This window comes from Pleurodeles waltl, chromosome 1_1 (assembly GCF_031143425.1).
Source record: "Pleurodeles waltl isolate 20211129_DDA chromosome 1_1, aPleWal1.hap1.20221129, whole genome shotgun sequence".
Lineage (NCBI taxonomy): Eukaryota > Metazoa > Chordata > Amphibia > Caudata > Salamandridae > Pleurodeles > Pleurodeles waltl.
In genome coordinates this window covers 164,907,013-164,928,555 of record NC_090436.1, presented here as the reverse complement: position 1 = coordinate 164,928,555, position 21,543 = coordinate 164,907,013, and positions in this window count along the sequence as shown.

Genomic DNA, 21,543 nt, shown 5'->3' with positions numbered 1-21,543 from the left:
ACGCCATTTGGATGCGCCGTGCGGGCGTCAAATTTATACTTTGACGTACGGCGGCGCAACCAACAGGTGGGCGTCAGGATATTGTGACGCACACAGCGGCGTCAAGTCGTAAGGAAAAACCACGTAAAGGCGACGCACATCACCGTGGGCCGATTTACGACAGCGCAATCGTGAAAGCGCTGGTTTTTCTCACGCAATTGCGTCAAATTCTAGCGCGAAAACTGCAGTGTTACCAGAGAGCCAACATGGATCCCAGTGGACACAACAGAGCCCAGGATGATGACAGCAGACCAGGAACCAGCCAAGAGGTCCCACAAACAAACCAGGATAACCAAAAAAAGAAAAGAAAGTGTCGCTTCAGTGAAGAGGAGCAGGAAATCCTGGTGAGAGAGGTGACGGAACACCAGCACCAACTTTTCATAACATCCAAATTGCCACTCAGTAGGAGAGAGGCCATATGGAAGCAAATAGTGGACAAGATCAACAGTGTGGCTGAAGAACGCCGCACAGTCACTGAGTGTAAGAAACGCTGGCATGACTGTAAACGCAGGACCAAAGAGAAAATGGCCAGGAACAGGAAGGCAGCAATGCAGACTGGAGGTGGGAGTCCAGCACAACAGGAGGCCCTGGACCACATGGAGGAGATGGTTGCAGCCGTCATCCCCGAGGAGATCGTCACAGGGATTCAAGGGCAGGACAGTGCAGACTACCAAGACACAATGCACATGCAGGGTAAGTCGCATGGGGAATTATAATGCACTAATGTTAACTGCAACCAGGGGGGGAATACCTACTACACAATGCATGTAAGTCAGCATATACATAGAGTGGCATGGGTAAAGGAGCACAGTAGGGGGGCATGCCTAGCACACACTGAAGCTGGGGCACCACCAAACACAGCAACAAGTACAGCCCCATGGGGACATCCTGTAAGTACAACAATAGAGCCAAGGGAAAGCAGCGACAGGTAGGAAGGCCACTACAGCAAACTCACATCCAGGCACTTGTTTTGTAAAATCTATCCTACAGCAACTAGGTCCCTATCAGTAACCCAGTAGGCAAAGCAACAACTGCAATGTAACTGCCACAACACCTTACAATAACGCCTCTCATCTCTGTGCAGCTACAGTACCAAATGGCAGCAACCTCCCCATGGAATATACATACACAAATTAGGGGGTGACATTGACATCCGCAACAAGTCAGTGTAAAAATACAAACGCTCCAGTACACTCAAATGCCCAATGTCCATACCTGACACATACATAAGCCAAAGTAAACAGCAATAGGACCCACACAGCACCAACCACACACACATGCTGCATACGTCAGGGTCCCTCACATGCCTGGATAACAAGGCTACATCACTAATGTCATACTGCTCAGACAACACCTGAGGAGGAGACATAGGCAACTGGTCACTCCAACACACCTGCAAAGTCTGACAAACAAATCGGACCTTCATACGATAAACAGGCTTATACAATCAAACACACATGACCCACCTTCATCTTCAAACATCAACAATGTTTACATCCACACCACATCCAAACATGAACATGCATAGGAAATGGCACGGAACATGTACACTGCATGCAATGTGAATCAAAAGTGAATGGGGCAGGTCCTGAGAGGCAAGTGTGTTGGCAGGGCACTCACAACACCCACAGTCAGTCAATGTGTATTCTGGCAAGTGTAATGTATACTTTGCGCATTAGCCTCAGGCTGTAGGCCTTTCTGCACCTTACCCTGAATGTACTCTTACGCATATGCTCACATCTAAGAGCCTCTGAGCACTTTGCACTACATGCTTCTCATTGGCCTTCCTATCAGGAAATATACCAAATACCCAGTCCTAGGGTGTTGTTAATAAGTCCAATCACACTGTTTTGCCTACATCTGCACTGGAGTGTGCCAGAACAGATACACTCTGTGCCCCAGTCAAGGATACAGTCTGGTACTTTGCGGATAGATGGGGTAGGGGTTCTGATTTGCCATTCCTGCGTAGGGAAACTATCTCATCACCATGACTTATGACTTATAAAATCACTTCCTTGTCCCAAGACACACAAGAGGGAGTCTCCAAACAGAGAAACACCAGACGCTGCCTGCCTTGCTGCAGATGCAAAACCAGATCACAGGCCATTGCTCAGATATGACGGATGAAGTCTCCCCAGTGATTCAGACAGGCAGGCTAGAAGCTTAACATGCTGTGCTATAAATAGAACAAGCAGAGGGAGAGTACAAACTGTTAGGCACCATGATAGCTTTCGACCAATGTCTTACTCTCCTGCTGACTATTTCAAGTCTACCATGTTGAAGTATTTGGGTTATTGTGGCTCACACCTAAATATAGACAAGTCAGTTGTTCAAAGAGATCATCATATGAAACAAATACTGTCTTTGACTTTTGTGTATGAGTTCATACTGGAAAAGAGTGAAGATGTTGGGATCTGAGTGACCACAACTTCCCTGAAAAGTTCCAAAGATGTCATGCGCTCGGATGTATAATCATTCCTTTGCTGTGGGAGACATGAGCCAATGCTAGTTAGCTAGAGCAAAATGAAAGAATCAGGGTGACAGAGTCAATTAAAAGTGGGTCAGACTCAGTCCATCACACCATTAGCTATCCTGCTGCCTCGTAAGCAAGTCAGCTCAGGTCGGATAATGAGAACACACCCTCGAAAATGTCTCTACATAAGAATAGTTAATCACGGAGGGACTAGTAGGACACAAAGATGCCTATTCACAAAATGTTACAAAGCAACACCTAGCGGCAATTAGGCAGACAAGTCTGGTAGCTCCACATCACACATGTGACACACAGGTGGGCCATAGGCCTACAACAATGCCCATATGAAGGACAGCAGATACCCAGAAAAAAACAGACACCAAAGATAAGGCATCCAAACGCCTGTAACTGTTTGCAAACTTGTTACAACACAGACACACTAATTGTACCCTGTTTCATTGCAGAGGAACATGGATCTCCTGCCGATATGCCTGACCCTGATTTCCCTGATGACATCGATGACGACCCCATCAACCTCTCCCCACAAACCCTCAACATGGTCTTAGGAAGCCTCCAAACCCCACCTTCAGTCCCAAGGAGGAGCCCAGAAGAAGCAGCCACCCCAGTAGACCCACCTGCCACCCCAAATGTAATACCTGCCAGCTCCAACACAGCTGAGGACTCCGACGACACTGGAACCAGCTTTGAAAGAACCGTCGTTGGGGTCCAGCGGGAGCTGGCCAAGGAGGTGCGGGTGGGGATGCAAACTATGGCAGCCAGCCTTGAGAGGGTGCGTTCGTGCATGATCCCTCCTGCTGATCAGACAGCTGTGATGCAAGCACTAACATCGCACATGCAGGAACTTGTAGAAACTCAAAAGCAAATCGCCACAGCTGTCATCCAGTTGACGGAACAACTAAGAATGCAAGCCAGTCAACGGGTGCACGAATGCAACATCGAACCCCTCAGGGCTGACCTGGCTGCCTACCATCGGGATGTGGCTGCCATTCTGAGAAACCAGCAGGCCCTCCATGCTGCAGTATTGCCCTTCCTAAGTCCACAGGGACTAGCCCCCGGGATGTCTGCGTCCATGTCTTCTAACACTGAGGTGTGTGTTGCCCCTTCACAACCAACAACAACAAGGACAGAGGAGGCAACACACACATCAGAAGAAGAAGACGTGGAACAGATAACCTTCACACGGAGGAGTACCCGGAAGCCCTAGTCCCTGCACCATGGCCTACTCTGACCAAGGTCCTGCGTTTAGTCAAAGCCCAGTTTCTGAACACCTACACTCAATGACTGTTTGGCAATCCACTGTTTGACTTGTCCACATTGCCAGTGAATGTCTCTCTCCTACAATTTGGTAATCCTGTCCCTCTGCACTGACACCTTCTATAGGCTCACCAAGAAATGATGCCCCAGAACGGACTCTGCCAAAATGTTGAATGGACAATTTGCACTACAACACCTGTAAATAAATCGCACTTGCTCACCTATTGTGTCTCTGTGTCATTTCACACTTCAACTGTGCAGTACCTAACTCCAAAGTGGCTGTGTGGCAACCCTGTTGAATCTCTATACTACTGTCCTGATGTCATATATTCAGATCCATCTGTGCATTGGCCAGGATTGCATCATAGCCCTACCATACTGAGGGAAATAACTGAGGAAGGAACTAAGCACACACAATCATGCTGTGTTGGTCAGAATGATGCACCATCTATCGCTATTCCAGAGAGCAAATGGTGTCTGGGAAATGTAGGCTCCATGCAAGACTTAAATAAGAATGGATGCCGCTTAATGTAATGAATCGTGTACAAATCACACTGCATTAACTTCCCTTACAGAGTAGGCTTCCATGAAGGAAATTCATGCTGCTTCAGTACACACATGATGTAGCTCAGCAATGAAAGCAGCAATACATGAGTGTGAACAACTCCTCATCTACAAAGATCTCCCTGAGCTTCACACTGCTGTCCGACCTAACAATTAACCCACATTGACATGTAATGAAGCACTCTTTGTGAAGTTGGACACATATCATAACAAAAGCTTGGTGTACAATGCACACTACCAATGGGGAGTCTCCCAATTTGAGGATACTTAACAAGTGAGCACACGGGTAGATGGGATGTTAAACATCCATTCCCAGGGGATGCTGAGCATAGGACACAAATGTCACACTAAATCATTCTGCAACATGGATGTCAAGGCCATGATAAAGTAGCACCTAACGCATCAAGTAAAGGGTTAACAAAATATTTATTTATATCTAGTACTACAAGAGGCAACTAAGGGAAAGGTACACCTACACTAATCTAACCTGACTACTAATAACCCACAACTGTCCCTATCTAACCTAAGCTAAACTTACTCTACACATGTAACGAAACGATCTAAACATCAACCCCCCACCCACCATTATGAGACAGGACACATGCAGGACAAAACATACTAACCTACACACATACTACACTATCCTAAACAAGCAGATAATTTTTTTTATTTTTTTGTTTTACATTTTTTTTGTTTTTTTGTTTTATTAAACATGAATCCCAACATTGCCCCCCACCCACCCACCCACACACAAATATTTGAGAAAAATAACAAGGACCCCCCACCCTCTTCCCTAACACTAACTAAGCTACATACCTATCCTAATCCTAATACTAATCCCCAAAGCCCAACTAACAGGAGAAAAAAAGGAAAGAGGTGAGAGGGGAGGGATAAAAGTTTAAGAGGGCAAACGAACTAGACGTTTGCACTCCTTAGTGTGCGCCTGATGTCGCGGACCCGGGTCTTTACATAGTTCATGTCATCAGTCAGGTTGTCCACCTTCCTCAAAAGTTTGTCCACTTTCTGGGACAATGCCTGGAAGGCTGCAGGGTCCACGGGAGGGTCTGTGGGGAGGGTTTGTGTGCCAGCAGAGGTCGAGCTAGTGGCAGCTGTTGGTGGGACATGTGACTGTCCTGCTGCCAGCACACGGCTGGGTCCAGGTCGTGCTGCATGCGGCGGGTCCATGGCAGCCGAAGTAGATGGGACCACTGGGCCAGACCTGGTGGCTGTGTCGTTGGTGGCTGTAGGTGGCACACTTGTTGGAGGCTGTGGTGTGGCCCACCACGCCCCGGAGGCCCTTTCGGAGTGATACCTGCGGCCCATCCGCCGATACCCAGACTGCACCTGCAGGATGTGCCTGTAACGGATGGCACGCCGCTCAAAATGGATGCGATCGGCCGCCCTCATGTTAGCAGCTGTGAAGAGAAAAGGCAGATATTTACCTTGGGCTTTGCATTGGGTGGGATAGCACAATGGGTTATTTGTACATTACTAGAAATGTATAGGTTGCAGCAATTGTCACAACATAGTTCACAGAAGGGCTCAGAGGAAGTACATGTGAAGCATGCATACATAAGGGCATATCACACCTAGAATATCCAGGTCTCTACATGATGGATGACATCACCCTACACTACTCATCCTAATCATCCCTACGGTTTTGTACATCATGGCTGCACCTCTTCCGCATACTTACTTCACTACATATGTCACTATATGTGATAACTATCACACTCCTCACTCTAAGCCATCTGGAATTGGTTGTGTGCTAAGATTGAACCAATGGGCTATAACCCAATGTCTACACTAGGGACCAGATGTAGGAAGATGGGAAATGGGACGAACAATCTGCAATGCAGAATGGGGTATCTGACACCGTCTGTGAGTTGCTATGGGGTTGCTAAGAGCCACCTCATTTACATCAATGATGTGGGTTGCAAGTTGCTCCACCTTTGCAACTATGGGCACTCACGGGGATGGAGGCCTGCTGGGAACAGCAGACCTCCATGTCCGTGACCGCTTGGAAATAACGCAGAACATGTTCCCCAAGTGTAGGCCGTTTACCTCAACGGGAAATGAGCAGCACTTAGAAATAAATTACGACAATTTCAATATTGAATAATTTAAGGCACTTAGGCCCGTATTTATATTTGTTGTTGCGCCGCATTTGCGTCACTTGTTGACGCAAAAGCCGCGCAAAATTGCAAATTCCAATTGTAATTTGTAAGTTTGCGCCGTTTTGGCGTCAAAAAGCTGGGCAAATGTGGTGCAAAAAAATTATAAATACGGGCCGCAGTGGTCCCAAGGACCACTGCCTGTTTTGTACAGGATTATTTTGGTACACTCGGAAAGGTGATGGGTTACAATGGGGACCCCTTACTGCTAGCAAGTGGGTTACCATCCACTTAAAGTGGATGATAACTGCGACTCACTTAGCAACCACAAACTCCATTGCAAATGGACTTGCATACCACTGTCAGTTGCAAATAGGACTGGAAAAAGCCTTCATATTTAGGATTAGGAATAAAATCTCCCATATATTTTCATGATCACCTAATACATTTCGGAATAGGAAACAGATGTTTGCAACTCACACACAATAATTATGAGTTTATCAACTTGTACACAGTTTGGCACATCTGGCCCTAGGTTCTGACTCACGACACAAAAGGTGTCAAGTAAGTGTGAGATACTGGTTGCTACAGTCCAAGGTAGCCTGTTTCACATTAACATCCCAGTCGTTGAGGGTGGTGTGGGAAGAACAACCACCAATCCCATGTGAAATGCACACCCAGGAGTGTATTGAACGTTCACCAAGTATGTGCCTTCACACACAAGACCTATGAATGGCTAGCAACACGTTGGACTTAGGCAAACATTGTGACATCCATGGACCACACATGTCACAATGATATGACTTTTGCCAACATGACATACTATCAGTGAGGCATGTTTTACTACACACACAGAGGAGGTGGAACACCCATTCTCATGATTCAACAGAACACATAGGCCATTGCACTCAAGTCACACACACTCCTAGTTCAGCTTGTGTAAGTACATGCCCCCGGAAGATCCAACCTACAGTGTGCACAGTCCATCCTCAACTAGGAAGATGCACTTTTCATCACAGCCATGTGCCTAAGCTATATGGGAGACTGTCAGTCTGATATGCAGACTCAGTTCATGTCAAGTCCCCGACCAAGTCTTACTTTGACCAGTGTATTCTAAGTAACTCATCCCATTCCCCATTGCGGCCCAACTGGAATGTCCTACAGCCCCTCAATCTCAGAGATGGCTAGGTGTTGCTTAACAGAAACATAAGTCCAATTTGATATCACACTAACACGACAATGGCAATGAACGGCCAGCGCATCACATCATGATTTCTCTTGAACACACAGTAGTCCATTTTGCGTCATTGCCAAATAAATATATCAAATAGCACTCAGGCAACACTCACTGTAGGTATCGGGGTCGTCGAAGTGTGCCACCTCTCCCACGGTGTAAGGCTCTGGTCCACCTGTAAAGCATGACAGGAAGAATGTACTCAGACTGGGTGGACTGACAAAATAATTCTGTTACAATGACACTGTGAGAATATGACATGGTAATGATACACTTTCACACATGCTCATACTGCATGGATGAGTTTGTATTCAACATTAACATTGGATGATTCTCCTGCTACAGTTACACACCCTACTACACACATGCAGTGGCCAGGACAGTCAGGTGTCGTCCAAGTTTACTCACAATAATTATGCCCCGCCAATATTGTTATCCAAACATCTCAGCATGTGCATTCCAGAGAGACATCCAGACACTTGTTCCATGAGGACTGCATGACCACTCACAGTCAAACAGCCTATGTGGACATGTTCAACACACAGCAACCACACACACATGTGACATATCTGTGGAAAACATATCTGACTTCATGTGACGTGTATAAAACACACATGTATATCATCATCATGGGATTCAAATCAGATTTCGAGCGATGGGGTCTACATATGTAGGTATGTTGTTTCGACATGACTTACTCATTGCCCATTATGACATGTAGAGTACAAATAGAGCCATTAACGTGTTGCTTGTCTGACACAAATGCTACACTACATTACATACAGCTACAGCCATCTGGTATGTGTAGAACAACTGAGCCATCTGACTGCTAGCATAGGTCTTCATACACATTGTGCAACACGTACACATTAGGGCACATATGTAAACATTAGTAAGGCAGCATTTGCATCATTGCATCACGCAGAGATGGGCCACACCTGCCAAATACAGATATATGTATTAAGTTTCTGCTGTTTGAGGGAGAAAAAGTGTAGCCAATTTGGGGATATCAATATATATTGACAAGGGCCTAGGTTTCCCTAGCATTACACATAGGCAGCTCCTTATCTAGCAGATTGGGTAACATTCATCACATGTTCACACACAGATTACTATCATGTCCATGTAATTGATTGCTACTCACCAACAGGGCCACCAATCCTGACTCCCAGGTGGTCCAGCAGGTCCTGTTCCCTCGTGATCAGATCGGCCCAGCGGTGTTTCAACTGATGGACATTCCGCATGGTCCCATGGACCCGGACCATGTGATGGCGCACCTTCTCCCAGCGAATTTTCCGGGCCTCCGTGTGATACCCCTGTATCACACGGCCCCCAGCCTCCAGCATCAGCGGGAGGAAATGGCACACTAGCCAGATAAATCCCCCCAATTCATCTTCGCCCATCCTGGACAGGCGAGGCCTCCCTGACATTATGACTGATGACTAACAGAAAAAATAAAGTAGGAAATGGGGAAAGGTAGAGGTGTGAAGTTAAGAAAAGGAGAAAATAGCCCAACTAACCCCAATAACTACCCTAGCCACAACAGACTCCCACAGACAATACAAACAAATACAGGAATGGACAAAACTAGACTTAACAGACTGAGACAATGATACACAACAATATTAGACTGAACAAAGTACAAAAGACAAGCTACACAGGACAACAAAGCAGTAATTCACAGGACAACACTCTTCACTGAACCACACAGTCTAGAAAAATCTGAGACTGAAAAGTGAAAGTGAAAGTCAACTTCCAATACAGATTTGGCAAACAGGATATCCTATTACATCACTTCCTGCATAAAATGGCCGCCGTTTTTTAATCGCGGTTTGCGTCGTATTTTCACGCATACATAATTTCGCGTCATTTTTTATGACGCATAATATTGCACATGCTGCTGAGTGTAAAAATATGATATGAATATTACTATTTATTTACTGTACGAGATGTCCAAAAATATGTGCATGTTGCGTCATTTTTTCCGACGCATACATGATGGGCGTCATATTTTATCCACCTACAGGAGTGCTAATGCTGCTGAGTGAAAAAATATGATATGAATATTAATATTCATTTACTGTACGAGATGTCCAAAAATATGTGCATGTTGCGTCATTTTTTCCGACGCATACATGATGGGCGTCATATTTTATCCACCTACAGGAGTGCTAATGCTGCTGAGTGAAAAAATATGATATGAATATTAATATTCATTTACTGTACGAGATGTCCAAAAATATGTGCATGTTGCGTCATTTTTTCCGACGCATACATGATGGGCGTCATATTTTATCCACCTACAGGAGTGCTAATGCTGCTGAGTGAAAAAATATGATATGAATATTGTGAGAAGGTAGCCTCTTTCTAGCCTTGTTACCCCCACTTTTGGCCTGTTTGTGAGTGTATGTCAGGGTGTTTGTCACTGTTTTCACTGTCTCACTGGGATCCTGATAGCCAGGCCTCAGTGCTTATAGTGAAAACACCATGTTTTCAGTATGGTTGTTATGTGTCACTGGGATCCTGCTAGTCAGGACCCCAGTGCTCATAGGTTTGTGGCCTATATGTATGTGTCACTGGGACCCTGTCACACAGGGCCCCAGTGCTCATAGGTGTGCATGTATATGTTCCCTGTGTGGTGCCTAACTGTCTCACTGAGGCTCTGCTAACCAGAACCTCAGTGGTTATGCTCTCTCATTACTTTTAAATTGTCACTAACAGGCTAGTGACCATTTTTACCAATTTACATTGGCTTACTGGAACACCCTTATAATTCCCTAGTATATGGTACTGAGGTACCCAGGGTATTGGGGTTCCAGGAGATCCCTATGGGCTGCAGCATTTCTTTTGCCACCCATAGGGAGCTCTGACAATTCTTACACAGGCCTGCCACTGCAGCCTGAGTGAAATAACGTCCACGTTATTTCACAGCCATTTTACACTGCACTTAAGTAACTTATAAGTCACCTATATGTCTAACCTTTACCTGGTAAAGGTTAGGTGCCAAGTTACTTAGTGTGAGGGCACCCTGGCACTAGCCAAGGTGCCCCCACATTGTTCAGAGCCAATTCACTGAACTTTGTGAGTGCGGGGACACCATTACACGCGTGCACTACATATAGGTCACTACCTATATGTAGCTTCACCATGGTAACTCCGAATATGGCCATGTAACATGTCTATGATCATGGAATTGCCCCCTCTATACCATCCTGGCATAGTTGGCACAATCCCATGATCCCTGTGGTCTGTAGCACAGACCCTGGTACTGCCAAACTGCCCTTCCTGGGGTTTCACTGCAGCTGCTGCTGCTGCCAACCCCTCAGACAGGCAGCTGCCCTCCTGGGGTCCAGCCAGGCCTGGCCCAGGATGGCAGAACAAAGAACTTCCTCTGAGAGAGGGTGTGATACCCTCTCCCTTTGGAAAATGGTGTGAAGGCAGGGGAGGAGTAGCCTCCCCCAGCCTCTGGAAATGCTTTGTTGGGCACAGATGTCCCCAATTCTGCATAAGCCAGTCTACACCGGTTCAGGGACCCCTTAGCCCCTGCTCTGGCGCGAAACTGGACAAATGAAAGGGGAGTGACCACTCCCCTGACCTGCACCTCCCCTGGGAGGTGTCCAGAGCTCCTCCAGTGTGCTCCAGACCTCTGCCATCTTGGAAACAGAGGTGCTGCTGGCACACTGGACTGCTCTGAGTGGCCAGTGCCACCAGGTGACGTCAGAGACTCCTTGTGATAGGCTCCTTCAGGTGTTAGTAGCCTTTCCTCTCTCCTAGGTAGCCAAACCCTCTTTTCTGGCTATTTAGGGTCTCTGTCTCTGGGGAAACTTTAGATAACGAATGCATGAGCTCAGCCGAGTTCCTCTGCATCTCCCTCTTCACCTTCTGATAAGGAATCGACCGCTGACCGCGCTGGAAGCCTGCAAACCTGCAGCATAGTAGCAAAGACGACTACTGCAACTCTGTAACGCTGATCCTGCCGCCTTCTCGACTGTTTTCCTGCTTGTGCATGCTGTGGGGGTAGTCTGCCTCCTCTCTGCACCAGAAGCTCCGAAGAAATCTCCCGTGGGTCGACGGAATCTTCCCCCTGCAACCGCAGGCACCAAAAAGCTGCATCTCCGGTCCCTTGGGTCTCCTCTCAGCACGACGAGCGAGGTCCCTCGAATCCAGCGACACCGTCCAAGTGACCCCCACAGTCCAGTGACTCTTCAGCCCAAGTTTGGTGGAGGTAAGTCCTTGCCTCACCTCGCTGGGCTGCATTGCTGGGAACCGCGACTTTGCAAGCTTCTCCGGCCCCTGTGCACTTCCGGCGGAAATCCTGTGTGCACAGCCAAGCCTGGGTCCACGGCACTCTAACCTGCATTGCACGACTTTCTAAGTTGGTCTCCGGCGACGTGGGACTCCTTTGTGCAACTTGAGCGAGCAACGTTTCACGCATCCTCGTAGTGCCTGTTTCTGGCACTTCTCCGGGTGCTACCTGCTTCAGTGAGGGCTCTTTGTCTTGCTCGACGTCCCCTCTCTCTGCAGGTCCAATTTGCGACCTCCTGGTCCCTCCTGGGCCCCAGCAGCGTCCAAAAACGCCAAACGCACGATTTGCGTGTAGCAAGGCTTGTTGGCGTCCATCCGGCGGGAAAACACTTCTGCACGACTCTCCAAGGCGTGGGGGATCCATCCTCCAAAGGGGAAGTCTCTAGCCCTTGTCGTTCCTGCAGTATTCACAGTTCTTCAGCCTAGTAAGAGCTTCTTTGCACCAACCGCTGGCATTTCTTGGGCATCTGCCCATCTCCGAGCTGCTTGTGACTTTTGGACTTGGTCCCCTTGCTCCACAGGTACCTTCAGACAGGAATCCATCGTTGTTGCATTGCTGATTTGTGTTTTCCTTGCATTCTCCCTCTAACACGACTATTTTGTCCTTAGGGGAACTTTGGTGCACTTTGCACTCACTTTTCAGGGTCTTGGGGAGGGTTATTTTTCTAACTCTCACTATTTTCTAATAGTCCCAGCGACCCTCTACAAGGTCACATAGGTTTGGGGTCCATTCGTGGTTCGCATTCCACTTCTGGAGTATATGGTTTGTGTTGCCCCTATTCCTATGTTTCCCCATTGCATCCTATTGTAACTATACATTGTTTGCACTGTTTTCTAAGACGATACTGCATATTTTTGCTATTGTGTATATATATCTTGTGTATATTTCCTATCCTCTCACTGAGGGTACACTCTAAGATACTTTGGCATATTGTCATAAAAATAAAGTACCTTTATTTTTAGTATAACTGTGTATGGTGTTTTCTTATGATATTGTGCATATGACACTAAGTGGTACTGTAGTAGCTTCACACGTCTCCTAGTTCAGCCTAAGCTGCTCTGCTAAGCTACCATTATCTATCAGCCTAAGCTGCTAGACACCCTATACACTAATAAGGGATAACTGGGCCTGGTGCAAGGTGCAAGTACCCCTTGGTACTCACTACAAGCCAGTCCAGCCTCCTACAAATATTAATATTCATTTACTGTACGAGATGTACGAAAATATGTGCATGTTGCGTCATTTTTTCCGACGCATACATGATGGGCGTCATATTTTTGAAACGTACAGGAATGCACATGCTGCTGAGTCAAATCTGAAATATGATGTAACTTATATTTTGCTGTCTAAATCTGTGAAATTTTTGTATACATTCAGATTTGACTCTGCATTCTGTGCACTCATGTACGTGACCAAAATATGACACCCATGCTGTATGCGTAGAATTATGATCAAATCTTTTTGTTACGTCTTCATGTTTTTAACTTGGGGAAGGTGATTTGTCAGGGTCAAACGGGGCAATGTGATACACATTTGTGTTTGGATATGCCACATGTCCATTGTTGTATGTATGGCAGGCATTCACACAGTAATGGTGTGGATACGTTACATAATGTCTTTTCCATATTTGTCAACATATTTGTGGCAATTGCTGATGGCTGTTTGGAAATGATGGATGGGATACCATGATGTATTCCTTCTCCAAATTTGGTCCACACTTATGATGGTGATGCTTTTATCTGGAGTCCTAACAGGGAGTGCAATGGTCACTTACAGTTATTATGGGGCTAACCATGTCCTAGCCTCATTTTGTGTTTGTGCTTTGTGTTCTACTCTTGACATGTAGGCCACACATGTACCTTATGCATGTGTTTGGCTCACAAGTACAGGATTTGTGTATGTTTGTGGGACCGTAGAAGTGGACTTAGGCCCCCAGCACCCTAGGATTTGACCATCCTGATTAGTTACAGTATCCATGGCTTGGCTTAATATTTTATGGGAAACCTGCAGCAGCAGGCTAATGTAAGGCCATATGGTATGTATGACTGTTGAGCATTCATTCATCTCATTAGCCCATTAGAAGTTTGCAGTAATGATGATTTTGAGCTGACATGCCTACCATTTCCCAATGACTATGTTTGGAAGACTCTGAGCGTTCCTGATGTTCTGGGGAATATTCTTTAGTGGGTGTCTGTGTCCCTTTCTGCATTAACTGGTTAAGTGGCATGTCACATTCTTCCTGCTAGGTTCAAACTGGGACCCGACTGTGATGGTCTACTTTCAATAATTTGGTTGATTGTATGACATATGTGTACATGTGTGTTGGTATGTGGATCCACTATCACCTGTCTGGGTGTATGTTGTCACTGTGACATCCAGGTCTCCTCCTGAGTTAGTGGCAGCTAATGTTGTCCCAATTGTGTTTTGCTCATATCACCCACTGGAGAGAAGCCATTGATGACATGGTGACGTACACATGGATGGTCCCACCCTGTCTCTGACCACATGTGATGTGACTTTCACATGATCTACTTTTTTTGTCTGGGTGCAAGACTGTCTCAGGTGTTTTGATGTAGCATGTGGATTTGCCACATTTGTACTCATGTGGGCCTCTGTGTATGGCAATGTATCATGTCACATCCTACCCTCTGTGCATACAATTGAAATGTTCTTTTTTGTTGTGATGATTGTTATGGCATTGTTGGTCAAGGAGACCACATTCTTCGTCAGCATTTTATAAGTAAAGGTGCTCAGTAATGCATGGACCAAAGCATGATGTGGTGTTTGATATCTGTGTTTATTTACAATAGTGTAATACAGGTGATTATTATACATTAAGCAAAAAAATTATTTACAAGCTGCTGGCGCCTACGCTGTCCTGCTGCCGTGTTGGGTTGTCCCCCCTCCTGTTGCGGCCCAGCATCCTCCTCTTCGTCATCCTCAGGCATGCCTGGGTCCAGTTCAAGGAGGGGAATGTTCCTCTGGACACATATATTGTGCAATATGGCACAAGTGAGGATGATTTTGCACACCATCTCTGGGGAATAGAGTAGGCTCCCGCCAGTGATGTCAAGGCAGCGGAACCTAGACTTTAGGATCCCAAAGGTCCTCTCCACAATGCTGCGGGTCCTCTTGTGGGCGTCATTGTATGCCCGCTCTGCAGCAGTGATTGGGTTCCCGAATGGTGTCATCACCCAAGGCTGGATGCCATACCCCTGATCAGCTGAAAGAGAAAGAGAATGGATTGAATTAGATGTAGGAGGCAGTGTTGTACGGATCTTTGATGGCTGTAGTTGTCTTGTGTTGTCTGTGACTCTTTTGTGTACTAATGTTCCAACCTATGGTTGTTATTGAAAACTTTGCTTTGATATATTTTCCCTTGGCTGAGCAAGTGTTTGTTGGCTAACCGTTTGTCAGAAGGACTGTTTTTGTTGTTGCAGTAGAGTGTTCCCTCCCTAGCATTGTGACTAGTGATACAGTTGTCTGTGTGTCCTCACTGGGGGTGTGATGTTAGTTCCATGCCGAGTTAAAACGTGAAAGTGTATTTGACACCTTCATGTGTATGAGCCCAGGCCATCCCATACCTTTTGACTTATGCATTGTATTAGTGTACAGGTTATTTTGAGACTTCCAATCTGTAAAGTGACATTTGGCCAACCACACTCATTGATGTCTTCACATTAGGCTGTGGATTAAATTCCAATGTGTGACAGGTTAAATGTTGACTTCTGACACATGGCTAGTGATGTGAGTACCTCAGTGTGTTCCTGGCTAGGTGTTGCTATTGTGGTGTATGTGTTGTTTGTCCTAGAGGGTTTGTGTGCGGTGTGTGTATGGGTTTGTTTTTTGTCCTTACCAACAAGTAGTCCATTGCCATAGCGTCCATCCTGGAAGTGTTGGTTGATGGTGGAGTGACGGAAGATGAATGCGTCATGTACACTCCCAGGATATTTGGCCACGATGTTGGTGATCAGTCCTTGGTGATCGACTATGGCCTGCACGTTGATTGAATGTGTGTGCTTCCTGTTGCGGTAGAGGTGTTCTGAATCAGCAGGTGGCACAAGGCGTACGTGTGTGCAGTCGATTGCACCAAGGACGTGCGGGAAGCCACTGATGGCGTAGAACCCCTGTTTAATTTCCTGCTGCTTCTGCAGTGTGTTAGGGAAGCAGATATGGCGGGGTGTCAGGCGAATGATGGCATCCAGGACTTTAGGCAGGAATGCAGAGAATGATGGTTGGGATATTCCACCAACCAGGGCACCAGTTGTCTGAAAGGAGCCACTTGCCAGCAGGTGTAGTACGGCAAGCAGCTTTGTTTCAGTTGGGATAGTGCGGGGTGTCACTAAAGTGGGGGCCAACTGTTGTTCGATATTTGCCAGCAGCTGCTGAATGGCCTGCCAGTTCAACCGGTACCTCTGGATGATGTCCCGTTCCCTGAGGCCATGCAGGGTTGTTCTTGGGCGGAATATCCTGTCCTGCCTTCTGCGCTGTCTTTGGGGTCCCTGCTGTTGTTGTTGTAGCTGCTGTTGTTGCTGCAGGGCTCTGCGTCTACGTGCACGTTGAAGAAACAGCACCTCCATAGCTCCCTGTTGCTGCTCTGCTGCTCTGTTGTTTGTTCTGTGTGTTCTGCTTAAGTACAGGTGTGTTTGCCCCATTTTAACGCCTGCCCTGACCCAGGCGTTAAAATTTAACGCTATTCGTGCTTTGCGTCATTTTTTTGCGCCGCCTACGGCCCGGGAGACATTTTTGCTCGGAAGCATAAATACGACGCACCGCTGTATGCGTGGGTTTTTGGACGGGAACGCCTACCCTGCATGTCATTAACGCAGGGCGGGGTGCCGCTTCCAAAAACTCACGCACATAGCGCCATTCCCCTTGTGCGCCGCATCGGGCGTCAGGGTATAAATATGGGGCATCGTTTGCGCTGAATGTGCGTCAAAATTTTTGACGCACATTCGGCGCAACCGGAGTATAAATATGGCCCGTAATGTTTTGTATGAAATGTACATTCTCTATTTCCCCGTTCCTTTAATTTTGGACACGCCTGCCCGTAGGTTGTCCAAGTGTACCATTCCATTACTCCCTCATTTTCCCCTTTGTCTTCCCACTTGGTTCCTACCAGCATTTCATAACCGCTGCTGTAACAGTTGACAGCTGTGAGGAGAAATGCTCGCTATCGGTTATGGCTGGAGGCTGTTGTTAATTCATCTTCCCGATAAATTATTACATAAAGAACATTAACACAACAAAGGTTTATTTATAATAGGTTTTTATTGTGTGGCTGTTAGACCTGACAGCTTTAGCGTGGTCACCCATAACTTTTTGCCTGCCTCCCTCCACTTTTTGGATACTGTTTTTGCTGGTTTTTAGACTCTGCTCACTTTACCACTGCTAACCAGTGCTAAAGTGCATATACTCTCTCCCTTTAAACATGGTAAAATTGGATCTTACCGAATTGGACTATTTAATTTACTTATAAGTCCCTAGTAGAGTGCACTATGTGTGCCCAGGGCCTGTAGATTAAATGATGCTAGCGGGCCTGCATCACTGATTGTGCCACCCACTTAAGTAGCCCCTTAACCTTGTCTCAGGCCTGCCATTGCAAGGCCTGTGTATGCAGGTTCATTGCCAATTCGACTTCGCATTTACAAGTACTTGCCAAGCCTAAAACTCCCCTTTTTCTACATATGACACCGCTAAGGTATGTCCTAGGTAACCCATAGGGCAGGGTGCTGTGTAGGCAAAAGGCAGGACATGTACCTATGTAGTGTACATGTCCTGATAGTGGAAAACTCCTAAATTAGTTTTTACACTGCTGTGAGGCCTGCTCCCTTCATAGGCTAACATTGGGGCTGCCCTCATACATTGTTTGAGTGGTAGCTGCTGATCTGACAGGAGTAGGAAGGTCATATTTAATATGGCTAGAATGGTGATATAAAATCCTGCTGACTTGTGAAGTTGGATTTACTTTTACTATTTTAGAAAAGCCACTTTTAGAAAGTGAGCATTTCTCTGCACTTAAATCTCTCTGTGCCTTACAATCTAGGTCTGGCTGGGTTTAGTTGACAGCTCCTTGTGCATTCACTCAGACACACCCCAAGCACAGGATACTCAGCCTCACTTGCAGAAATCTGCATTTTGAATGGGTCTTCCTGGGCTGGGAGGGTGGAGGGCCTGCTCTCACACAAAGGACTGCCATACCCACTACTGGGATCCTGGCAGACAGGATTGAACTGAAAGGGGACCCGGTGCACTTCTAAGCCACTCTTTGAAGTCTCCCCCACTTCAAAGGCACATTTGGGTATATAAACAAGGCCGCTGTCCCTACCAACTCAGACACGTCCTGGAGAAGAAAACTGGAACCAGAACCTGCATCCTGCCAAGAAGAACTGCCTGGCTGCCCAAAGGACTCACCTGATACTTTCTGTGAAGGACTTCTGCCTTGCTGTTGCCCTGCTGCCTTGCTGCTCTCTGGCTGTGGTGAAGAAGTGCTCTCCAGGGGCTTGGATAGAGCTTGACTCCTGTTCCCTGAAGTCTCAGGACCAAAAATACTTCATCTCTACAAGAAGGACTCCTTGTTTGGCGAAATTCGATGCACAGCCTGCCAGAAACGATGCACAGCCTGCGTGAAAATGTCACTGCTCGCTAATCCGGAACAACGCAGCCTTACTTCGCAACGAGAAGATTGAACCAGCGCCAGCGCAGCGATCAGAAATTTGACGCACGGCCCACCGGAACGACGCACAGCCGAAGCAGAATGACACAGCCCGACTTCCAGAGAGGAATCGACGCAGCCCCCACCGAATCGACGCAGCTCCTGTGACTTTGTCCTGCCAGCGCAGGAAATCCATGCATCGTCCCCTGGGCATCTGAAAACCGCGCAACCCGAAGAGGATCCACCACCGAGTGCTGAAAATCGATGCGCAGCCGCCCCTGCGTCAAAACTAAATGAAGTACCGCCGTGTGCGGCCCGAGAAATCAACGCACACCCCTTTGTTTCCATGCATCGCCTCCTCTGCGGCCTTTTGGAGAGATTTTTCATGCGAACCAGGCACTTTATGCTTGAAAGAGTCTTTGGGGGTCATTATAAACCCCAGCGGTTCAGCCCGCCATGCCGGCAGTGGGTGAAAAGCCTGCCACCGGCATGGCGGGCTGAACCGCCATATAATGGACACATGGAGGGCCGTCATAGGCGGCCTTCCTCCACCGCCAGACTGCCTCCGACAGGCAGCCTGACGGTGGAAGGAATCATTATCCGACAGGGCAGTGCTGCTGCCCTTTGGATAATGATCCCTACTGCCCCCAGCCTTTACCTGGCAAAGGCTGGTGGAATGTGTGCTCTGGGGCCCCCCATGGGGGCCCCAGCACTGCCCATGCACCTGGCATGGGCAGTACAGTGCCCCTGTGCAGTACCCCATCTCACAGGCCACTGCCCGATTTACGGGCAGTGATCTGTTCAACGGGTGCAGCTGCACCCGCCGCACAGAGGCATTGACAGCCGCTCCATGTGGATCCGCCGGCAATGTCCTGGCCAGGCATGCTGCTGGGCCGGCGGGCGTAACATGGGGACTTAGGGTGTCAGTCCCTCGATGGGATTCACAATGGCCACCTCACAAATAGAGATCAACCTCAGGAGGTCAATAGCCCCCTCAACGAGGGCAGCAGTGCTAACCGGGGCTGGGGCAGTTTTGCCTGCAGCAAAGGAGATGCCCACCCTCTTGGGTAATGCTGTGAAAAAAAGGAATGGAGTAAGGGCATAACATGTACATGATGACACATCAATCACAACTTTGAGAGTCCGAACATACCACCATGTCAAGTGGCCCACCATATGAGCTGACAGCAAAGAGGCACCATTATTTGCCAGTGGAAAACCATTCATGCCATCTGGAATGACAAAGATAACAGATGAGCAAATCTTGTCCTTAGATAACTACAATAGCATGGATGAAGTCAGGGTAACACACTAAACATAACACAACTAGGTGACCTTCCCACCCCAAAATTGTGCCACAAACAGCATACCTAGGTGAACCAATACTAAACAATTGGATCCTTGTGTAAGGTACCCTACCAATTACACTGACACAAGCCTAGCCACACATCTAACATGCATCAATATGATGTTGATATTGGTCAGGAAAGGCAGACAACATTGATTCAAACATCCCATGCCTGCATTAGGCGACATGGAAACATCAATGTGACTATGGACAACTCACAACCATGTACAGCTCCACAAGTCACACCTTTCCAAAATGAGTCAAGGAGGTAGTAGCAATGTCATCCAGATGTTCAGCACATGGCCTGTCTACACCAATTTGATCCCAGAAGATATGTGACAGATGACACATGACACAATGTCAGAGGGAGCAGTCTGTCCCCCTCTCAATCACCTGCTCAAGGTTCAATCATGATTTTGCCATGTACTCACCCCCTTGTGGCTGCTGTGCTGCCCTCAAATGCCCATCCAAGGTATAGTAGGCCACCACCAAAATGCAGGCCATGAGAGGGATCATGGTCCGACTGGCACCCGGTCTTCGTTGGGGGGACATCCCCAGCTGGAACTCTGTGGTCTTCTAGGCCTGGCATCTCAGGTCATCCCACCTCTTCTGACAGAGGGTGCTCCGCCGACTGTGGATCTCCTGGGTCCGCATCTTCTTGGCCATGGCTCTCCAAACCCCTTTCTGAAGGGCGTTGAGCTGCATGGATGCAAATGACAAGACAGACTGATATATCCACAAGTCCCATACAAAATGGCTGAGTCACATACATGTCAATGCAACTAGCTAATGACATCCTGACCACCCGTGGCACATAGCATGTATTGGACACAGGGACATGACTGCAAACACACCCCATTAGGGTGTACTACACACTACCCAGCTCAGGCCCTGCACTGAACAGGTAGAAAAGCAGTGACTTTGGTGGGACATGAGTCTATCACATTACATTGACCAGGAACACAATAGCACACATCTCACAAAGTGGCGGTGACAGGTAAAGCACATTGCATACAATGGACAGAAACATCACAGGCCCCCTTCTATGCACACTGAGCAGACATACCTAAACAATACACCATGCCCAAAAATCTATTGCATCACAGTACATCGTAGCCTACAGCCAATGAACATTGTCTGCCTCTGTGCAGAGATGAGGGGCATAGTGAGTCATTACCTGGCTTCACAACAACAGTCCAACAAGGCCAGATGGATGTGGCCAGATATCAGTGTGCATACACAGGAAGAGCTCAAATGGTGTCCCACCAACTCATACAGCATGCATTCAAACCTCCTGCTGTCATGCAACCACATTTGACTACATATTACATACATCTAGTGGCAAGATTATGCTGGGGGTAGTTGACTGTGCACCTCACCTAGCCATTTGTATCAAACCCAAGTTGGTTCTGGGAACACTCAATGCACATGCATCACACTGTCTCAGGACTACAAACCTGTCACTTGACATACAGACATGCTCATTGCCTCAAACATTATTGCACACTGACAGCACCTATAGGGCTTTGCAGACA